Source organism: Podarcis liolepis (genome assembly GCF_965112155.1).
Source record: "Podarcis liolepis genome assembly, chromosome: 14".
Taxonomy (NCBI): Eukaryota; Metazoa; Chordata; class Lepidosauria; order Squamata; family Lacertidae; genus Podarcis; species Podarcis liolepis.
In genome coordinates this window covers 8,660,535-8,670,547 of record NC_139569.1, presented here as the reverse complement: position 1 = coordinate 8,670,547, position 10,013 = coordinate 8,660,535, and the positions used below count along the sequence as shown (strand labels likewise).

Sequence of the window (10,013 nt, the reverse complement as noted above, 5' to 3'; positions counted from 1 at the left end):
CGCCTTCATCACACACCTTTAGGTTCCAGGCAAAAACGTTCCTTTTTAACCAGGCCTTTGGTTGATCTCCTTTACATCCTATGCCCTTTTAAAATGTGTTTTTTGGGGGTGGTGGGGGAAGGAGGCTATTGCGTTGTTTTTATTTTTATTGGGTATTTTGAGGTTTTATATCTTGATTTTGTTCTGTGAACTGCCCTGAGACTATAGGGCGGTATGTAAATTCAATAAATAAATAAATAATAAGAATAAAGTTAATAAATAAATAAAATGTGTTAGTTGCTTTTTTTCTAAGGCAACTCAAAGTGACTTATCAAATTTGCAGTTGTTGTTCCACCCACTTTTGTTTCTGCCCCCCCCCCCCAAATGTGGGCGTGGAACGCTGCCTGGATGAAAAGAAAAGTTTCTATCCCACCCCCCACCCCAGTCTACACTGACTGACAGCAGCTCTCTGTGTGGTATCAGAGAGGAGAAATCCCTGTGCCCCTGTTCCCTTCTCCTTTCCTTCTTCTATCAAGGTCTCTTTATGGCAGTGCATCCTTTGCAGATTTCCATGATCAACCTATCGCCAGAAGCAGGAGAAACATTTCCCTTCTGGATCCAGATTTCCCCCTGGACTCCTGCTAAGCCGAGCTGAACAAGGTTTTCATGTCCTAAAAACGCAATCAAGGGAGTTAAACATGCCCCGTTGGCAGCTGCTCACCAAGGGCGGTGACTAAGCATACCTGAAAGTAGCTGTGTTGGCCCAGGAGGAGAAAAAAAAACATATTCCATATCAAGGTAAACCTTTCATTAACTGTTCTCAAACGTTTTTCTCTGAGCCGCACTTTCAGAATAAAAATCTGAAACTCCAGCGGGTGCAGAATGCCGCAGCGAGGCTCCTTACGGGGTCCTTGCCGTGGGATCGCATTCATCCAGTGCTTTGCCAACTGCACTGGCTCCCGGTGGAGTACAGGGTCAGGTTTAAGGTGCTGGTTTTGACCTTTAAAGCCCTATGCGGCCTAGGACCCACGTAACTACGGGACCGCCTCTCCTGGTATGCCCCGCGGAGAACCTTAAGGTCCACAAATGACAACACTTTGGAGGTCCCAAGTCGCAAGGTGGTTAGATTGGTCTCAACTAGGGCCAGGGCCTTTTCAGTACTGGCCCCGACTTGGTGGAACACTCTGTCACAAGAGACCAGGGCCCTGCGGGACTTGACATCTTTCTGCAGGGCCTGCAAGATGGAGCTGTTCCGCCTGGCCTTAAGTTTGGACTCAGTCTGACCCTTATGTTTCCCTCCCCTTATGGTTTTGATCTCTGGGCTACTATTAAAATGAGGCTGCATTTTAAATTGTATTTTTAACCTGTATTTTAAATTGGCTCCTCCCCCATTTTGTTTTTATTGTAATTTTACTGATGTTAGTCAGCCTGAGCCCAGCTCTGGCTAGGGAGGGCGAGGTATAAATAAATTATTATTATTATTATTATTATTATTATTATTATTATTATTATTATGCCACCCCTGATTTTGTACTGAGGAGGAATACATTGGAAAACAAACAGCAACAATGCCTAGCTGTGCTATAACACAGAACACAACTCCTTTATAATATGGTCTTGGGACAGCCAGAAAGCATAAAACAAGGCAGATACATAAGAACACAAAGCATTCGCCCCCAAAATATTATATTGATTGTCCTTTAGTCTCACCGCTGCACTTGCCATCCTCTCTGCCACACCAGTGTGGCACATGACACACAAAATGTCTCTAAATAATGTGCAAGGATTTGAATCCTCCAGACCTCTTCGCCAGGCTAGTCTTGAATAGCTAAGTTAGGGCTGCATCGACACAGCTATTAAAAACGCTCTAAAAATTCTCTGGGGGGGGGGGGGAAACATGTTAAAGCTCACAATGGAAAATTTCATAGAGTTCCGGTTTCAGCTCTACAGCGCCGTCTGGTGTCAGAGGGTTATAACGCATGTATAACAGATTTTATTTTTATTTTTAACTACAGTGGTGCCTCGCAAGACGAAAAGAATCCGTTATGTGATTCTCTTCGTCTAGCGGTTTTTTCGTCTTGCGAAGCAAGCCCATTGACGGATTAGCAGATTAGCACTATTAGCGGCTTTTAGCGGCTTTTAGCGGCTTATCGGCTTATTGGATCAGCTGATAAGCAGCTTAGAAAAGGGGGGGAGGGGAAAAACCCGCAGGAACTCGCAAGACATTTTCGTCTTGCGAAGCAAGCCCATAGGAGATTTGTTTTGCGAAGCACCTCCAAAACGGAAAACTCTTTCGTCTAGCGAGTTTTCCGTCTTGCGAGGCATTCGTCTTGCGGGGCACCACTGTAATGTAGCCGAGTCATTGAATTATTCCCCCCCCCCCAGCATTTCTGGAAATGGGGAGCTGGCCATTAAGAACATAAGAGGAGCCTTCTCTCTCTCTTTTTTTAATCATCATCACCATCTGCTATTCAAGTCTAGCCTGGTGAACAGTTCTGAAGGACTCAAGAGTCAGAAGTCCCAGGATCATATCATAAAGTAGTTGTGTTCTACATTATAAATCAAGCACTGAAAATAGGAAGATTCGAACACAATCAATATTATACAGTGGTACCTCGGTTTAAGAACAGTCCGGTTTAAGAACGATTCGGTTTACAAAGTCCGCAAAACCGGAAATATTGTCCTGGTTTGAGAACTTTACCTCTGTCTGCAAACAGAATCCGAATCGTGGGAGGGTCTGGTGACTTCTGTTAGGTTTTAGTTTATCTGAAGAAGTTTGCATGCACACAAAAGGTTAAACCAAGAACAAACTTAGTTCATCTCTAAGGTGCTACTGGACATTTTATATATATATTTTGACTGCGTCAGACCAACACAGCTACCTACCTGAATGGGTGATGTTCAAATTAGTGGGGGTGCGGCGGGGATTAAAATCCTGCACATGAAGACAATGTTGTAATGAGCATAGAATTGCAATGAATGAAGAATCTGCTCCCCGTCCAATTCCCGATACTTGGGATCTTACAAGAAAGGTGGGAGGTTTGGCACACAGAGAGACTTTTTTCACCCACCCGCTCTCAGAGTACAGGTATAAACCCCTGTACTCAAATCCCCTCTAACAATGGGCATTCTGCTGATAAAGAATAGAAGGATGAGGCCACACGTTTGCCTGGATGTTCACTTCCTGAGAAAACAATATACCCTTTCTTCTCATAATGTGGGAAGTAGGTCTGGGAGCAGCTATTGCTTATTTGCAAGCAAATTGCTTACAACTGGATTTTAATTTAGTGCCTTACGCCCCTGCAAATGCCTTTTGATGCATCTTATAAACCATTGCCGATGCAAAGCGTCGGGAATACAAAGAAAGCCACACAAAGTACCCTTCATTAGTTTAGTAAATTGGATTTTACTCCTTTTTTTTCTTTTACAAAAAGGAAAGAAAAGAAAGAACGAGGCGGGCTGAAAAAGAGCTGTGATCAGGCTGCACAGGCAGGCAAAGGGACCATGTGCTTCCAGCTGAGAAGTAAAAAGGGTCAGAGAACTGGAAAGCTGGAAGGGTTGCCAAGGGTCATCCAGTCCAAACTCCTGCAGGAATTGCAGTTAAAGAATCCCTGACAGATGGCTATCCAATCCAAGCCCAGGGTCCAAATATAGTCTCCAGTCTTCTCTACTCTTTCTAAGCCACACCCCTTCCATCCATTACTGGCCCTTGCTTGGCAGCTCGGATGAGTTTTTGCCCTGCTGGAACGTGTCCCTGAGTTCTGGGAATGCCCTTTGCTTGCCTGAATGGAGGACAAGAGCGGTGTGTGCAAAAAAGAAACCAGCCTATGGTTCACAACTGTTGCTGTGGCCATTTTTGCCTCTGTGGCTTGTAGTTCTGCAACAAGCTGGAGAGTCAAAGGTTCTCCACTCCTTGTCTACATTGACTGGTAATGGGTCCCTAGGCCTAGGGTTTAAGGTAGGCGTGTCAGCCAGCTTAAGGGCTTTAAAGGTGCTGACCTTTAAAGTCCTAAATGGCCATGGCCCAGTATACCTGAAGGAGCATCTCTACCCCCATCGTTCAGCCCGGACACTGAGGTCCAGCGCCGAGGGCCTTCTGGCAGTTCACTCAATGCAAGAAGTGAGGTTACAGGGAACCAGGCAGAGGGCCTTCTCGGTAGTGGCGCCCGCCCTGTGGAACACCCTCCCACCAGATGTCAAGGAAATAAACAACTATCTGATGTTGAAAAGACATCTGAAGGCAGCCCTGTTTAGGTAAGCTTTTAATATTTGATGAATTACAGTGGTACCTCGGGTTACAAACGCTTCGGGTTACAAACACTTTGGGTTACAAACTTCACTAACCCAGAAGTAGTACCTTGGGTTGAGAACTTTGCCCCAGGATGAGAACGGAAATCGCGTGGCAGCGGTGCAGCAGCAGCAGGAGGCCCCATTAGCAAAATCGCGCTTCGGATTAAGAACAGTTTGGGGTTAAGAAAGGACCTCCAGAATGAATTAAGTTCATAACCTGAGGTACCACTGTATTGTATTTTAATATTTTTCTGGAAGCCGCCCAGAGTGGCTGGGGAAACCCAGCCAGGTGGGCAGGGTGTAAATATGTTATATTATTATTATTATTACTACTACTACTACTACTACTATTATTATTATTATTAACTGGAGGTGCCAGGGATTGAACCTGTGACCTTCAGCCAATGAAGCATGGATTCTACCACTGAGCCAAAATGGAAGGGGATGGATTTTGGTGCCTTGGTACTAATGATCAAAGGTTATGGTAGTGCCAATAGCCAGGACAGCACCCAGTGTTGTTTCTTTTTCTCTCATTCTCTCTCTCTCTCTTGCTGTAATTCAGTTTACTTTTGTAGTGAAAGCAAAGATCCGGTTATCATGCCCGGAACACCTGGGAAAAGAGCTACAGAACAAGACAGCTGTCAAGATCACTCAATTTGCTGAACTTAACCACCTTGTGACAGGCTCTCGTTAGGTGTAGGGCCCAATGTGGAGATGCATCAAACGAGCCTTTTTGAGCTAAACGTTTAGCAGCAGTACATACCAGCATGCGATAAATGTCACGCCAGGGTGGGGGTCGCTCGGATAAACATGTTAACACTGCATCAAGAGGATCACTGAAATGTTACATCAACAAGCAGCAGGGGACACCTTGTGTATCTTACCTGCAAGCCGAGATTTGCAGTCATTTGCTCTGTGTAGCTGTCTTGTGAATTACTGTAATTCACTCCAGGGTATTTACAGCAAAAGGGACACGGGTGGCGCTGTGGGTTAAACCACAGAGCCTAGGACTTGCCGATCAGAAGTTCAGCGGTTCGAATCCCCGCGATGGGGTGAGCTCCTGTTGGTCAGTCCCAGCTCCTGCCAACCTAGCAGTTCGAAAGCACGAAGTTCAAGTAGATAAACAGGTACCACTCTGGTGGGAAGGTAAACAACGTTTCCGTGCGCTGCTCTGGTTTGCCAGAAGCGGCTTAGTCATGCTGGCCACATGACCCGGAAGCTGTATGCCGGCTACCTCAGCCAATAAAGCAAGATTAGCTCCGCAACCCCAGAGTCGTCCGCTACTGGACCTAATGGTCAGGGGTCCCTTTACCTTTATTTACAGCAAACAGTGCCCGATTTACATATAAGCTAAACAAGCTATAGCTTAGGGCCCCACTCTCTTGGGGGTTCCAAAATATATTAAAGGAAAAATAACTGGATGTACATTTCCAAAATATAAGATAAAAAACAAATAAAATAAAACCTACATACAGCAACTGTGTTTTGTGTTGCTTAGGCACCTGTGATGTAAGTAATGGGCCCCACTTGCTATCCTGTTCTCTAAAATATCACTGGTTTGCTCATTTCTATATATAGGGTGCCTACATTCTGCATGTGCAAATGGCTTTAGATACCGTATTTTTCGCCCCATAGGACGCACCGGCCCATAGGACGCATCAAGTTTTTTGGGGGGGGAAATAAAGGGGGGAAAATTATTTTCCCCCAGGCACTTGTGGGGCCGGCAGCGGGGAGAAGTGCTCTTCTCCCCGCCGCCTCCCTTCAGATCAGGTCCGGGGACAGCGGGGAGATGCGCTGCTATAAATTATACTATAAATTTACTCCTGGTCTCGAATCCTGCAGGTCAGCTTGGCTAATTCTGCAAAGTCCATCATCTTCACCTGCCACTCCACAATCATTGGTAACTCCTGTAACTTCCACTTTGGGGCCATTAAAGTTCTCGCTGCTACTGTGGCGTAGATAAATAGTCTTTGGTCTATCTTCGCAATTTCCTCTTCCATCAAACCTAGCAGAAATGCTTCAGGGTTTTTGGGAAAGGTATATCTAAACATCTTTTTTAATTCATTATATTCTGGCCTAGCTTTAAGTTCAATTGCCAGGTGTTTGCCTGTGCCAGAAGGAAACTTTTATGTTGTTGGGTGCTTTAATCCTTCTTTTATTGTTTTTATTACAGTACTTTCAAACACTGTGTGATGTTTCTTTGTTTTGATAAGTTGCCTGGTGAAATATACTCAGAGTCGAGTGTGAATTCCATGCTCTTTATTCAGCTCGTAGTAGCAATGAATGAAACTTTCCCCAAAATGTCTAGCTATATATACATTATTTACACAATGGGCCCCGTGTGATTGGCTAATCCGGACTGCTCCTGTAGGCCAATCAGGTTGCAGATTCACTTCCTCCAGAAGCATGATTGGCTGCTCCTGCAGGCCAATCAGGTCACTGATTCACTTCCACCTTCAGCTGCATTGGGTGGCTCCTGCGGACCAATCAGACTACTGCATTCTGGATCCTATTGTTCTAGAATTCAGCTCAGTACATAACACCTGGATAATTCTATTGATGGACAGTTGCATACATAGAATTACAGAATCAAAGAATTGCAGAGTTGGGCGTGAACCTAAGGGCCATCTAATCCAACCCCCTGCAATGCAGGAATTGCAGTCCGGGAATTGCAGTGGGTTGAATTTGGAGTGTTAAACCTCTCCACCCTGCCCAGTGCTGTGTCTATGTCCCCCACCCCCTTCATTCCCATTGTCCAACTCAGTAAGGTATTGGGATGCTTAGCTAAAAACGTGGTGCTGGAGGAGACTCTTGAGAGTCCCATGGACTGCAAGAAGGTCTTCTCCTCTGGAAGAGTCAGACTGGGGAGGTGATCTCCACCATTCAATATGATAATCTTTATTGTCATTGTCCCATACAGAACAACAAAATTGAAAAAAATCTACATCAGACATTCAAGCCTGCTATCCCAGCTATCCCAGCCTGGTTAGCTCCCTAAAAACTCTGATACCCCATAATTGAATACAATATACTCCCACAGAGACTACCTTACACTGCGTTTAAAACCAAAATCGCATTTGGATAGAAACTGTTTCTCAGCCGGCAAGTCCTAGTCTTTATAACCCTGTACCTTCTTCCAGAAGGCAGAAGCTGAAAGAGATCATTTCCAGGGTGTGTACTATCCTGCACGATCTCTGCAGCTTTCTTATGACACCTGGAAGCATAGATTTGATCCAAGGTGGGAAGAGTGCACCCAATTATTCTCTCCGCAGTCTTTACAACCCTGGACAGCATTGTTTTTTTCCTGACCGTGCAGCTCCCAAACCACACACACAGACCATAAGTTAATACACTCTCAACAGTACAATGGTAAAATGCCATCAACAGGTCCTTTGTGAGATTATTTTTCCGGAGGATTCTCAGAAAATATAACCTCTGCTGTGCTCTCTTCATCAGGTCTTTACTGTTTTCTCCCAGTCTTCTGCCCAGTCCCTGACATAGGATGAGGCAGCTCCAGAAAAAACACTGGGCTCCCAAAGTCCCTGGGTGGTTTGGGGGCACTATCCTTTTGACCAACAGGGGACAGTGCTCCAGCGCTGAGTTACCAGTGACCTACTATGACACAGCCTGTCACCAGGCTGACATAGATGACACCTGGAGCCTCTGATCTTCAAACACCCTGCTTCCAGGAGTCACTTGTCAACACAGCCATAAGGAAGACTCAAGAGGCCCTAGCAGGTGTGAACAGGTTATATTTATTTGAGTATAGTGTTGCAGCTGGTGTTTGGTGCAGGGTGTGAGATGAGGATTCCCACCCCCCAAAGTCCAAGGAAGTGCCAACCCCACTCCCCCAGCACCTGTCGTGGATCTGGCTGCTTGTAGCAGGCCTTCATTCCTCTTTGCCTTTGCAAAGAGGTTGTTGATTGAAACCAGGCATCCCCAACCTGTGGCCCTCCAGATCCTTTGGCCTACAACTCCCATGATCCCTAGCTAACAGGACCAGTGGTCAGGGATGATGGGAATTGTGGGCCAAAACATCTGGAGGGCCGAAGGTTGGGGATGCCTGATTGAAATTATTCAAGTGGGCTGTTACGTGACTTTCTAATCATAAAAAGGTTAGCCACCACAGCTGTACTTGAACATAGGGGGGTGCAGGTGGCGCTGTGGTGTAAACCACTGAGCCTCTTGGGCTTGCCGATCAGAAGGTTGGCGGTTTGAATCCCTGCGATAGGGTGAGCTCCCGTTGCTCTGTCCCAGCTCCTGCCAGCCTAGCAGTTCGAAAACATGCCAGTGCGAGTAGATAAATAGGTACCGCTGTGGCGGGAAGGTAAATGGCATTTCCGTGCACTCTTGTTTCCATCACGGTGTTCCATTGCACCAGAAGCGGTTTAGTCATGCTGGACACATGACCCGAAAAGCTGTCTGTGGACAAATGCTGATTCCCTTGGCCTGAAAGTGAGATGAGTACTGCACCCTATAGTTTGCTTTGACTGGACTTAACCGTCCATTACCTTTTCTTTCTTTCTTTCTTGAGCATAGATAAGGAACCTTGAGAAGGATAGGATATAAATGCAATAGGTAAAATGAAATGATTTATTTTGATTGATTTATTTTGTTTTTCTATTTAAATTTCAGTACCTAGTTCTAGATCTGTATTGGGGGAGTGGGAATTGTGTATGTCAATGTCAATGCAAATCTCTCTTTTTGAGGAATCGCAAGTGGTCACTCTGGAGCCAAATGGACCTGATGGATAAGGAGACTGAAGACTTTAAGAGCAAGGAGAAGGCTCTGGGTGATGCCATTGAGAAGCTCAAGAAGGAAAACAAGTTCAGGAAAGAGAAGCTGGTGGCATTTTGGCAAAAGAAGAGGGAGCTCTCCAAGCGCACAGATGGACGAAACACCATTTTGTGGGAGCGAAACATGAAGCTCTGGAAGAAGGTCACAGATCTCTTTGAGAGCATCAGGAATGTCTTGAAGGAGGAACCAGAGCTTTGGAAAGAAGAGCTGGACAGCTGGACAGCTGAGATGGCACTTTGGAAGAAGGAGATGGACCAGTGGGAAGAAAGGTTCTGTGGGAGCTATTAGTATGTCCATTGCAAAATAAATCTATGGATCAGCCCTCAATTGATCCCTTGCAATGGACAAAAAAAATCTGGTCATCTAAACAAGATGGTGTCAGCTAATGTACGTGGAAATTCATTAAAAGTTTTTCACAGGTGGTTTTTGACTCTGGTCTACCTGAATTGTAACTCCAAGACCACACAGCTTCCCTTTGTTGGAGGGGGTGCAACTCCAGAGGGTTTTGTCACCATAGGTGGTGGGACTGCACTCCTGTGAGTAAATTCTGAGGGGAACCAGAAATCAGGACAATCACTGGACAGAGGATCACTCTATGATCTGGCTTATTTGAATGCATTTGGGGGACAGAATTTGAACCTTCATAGCAAATCTCTTATTAGCCATCTGTTGGTGGCTGTCTGCTTAGTCATGGCACCAGAGTGGAAGGAGCCCTCATCATATTCCATGACCAACTGGTTTCATAAGGCTTTGTTCATTGCAGCTTCTGAAAAACTTAACTTGTTCACTCTGAATTATTTGAGGGGCTGTGGAGAAAGGACTTTGCAGGAGAATAGTAACCTATTTGGCAATAGAGACAATGCCAAATGCAGATGCCTTTAAAAGGTGGCTTTATTTGGAAATGTGTGTGAATTGGAGCTGTGCGAGTTTCCCCTCCTCTATATTTT

General features: G+C 45.4%; 1 long non-coding RNA gene across 1 annotated transcript; it reads left to right on the top strand.

Annotated features, from left to right (window-relative positions):
• Window positions 1-7,245: 7,245 nt before the first annotated feature.
• On the top strand, window positions 7,246-9,488 carry LOC310693788. Its single transcript, XR_014519385.1, has 2 exons — window positions 7,246-8,007; window positions 8,979-9,488. It is a non-coding gene; the product is annotated as an uncharacterized lncRNA (long non-coding RNA).
• The last annotated feature ends 525 nt before the right edge of the window (window positions 9,489-10,013 follow it).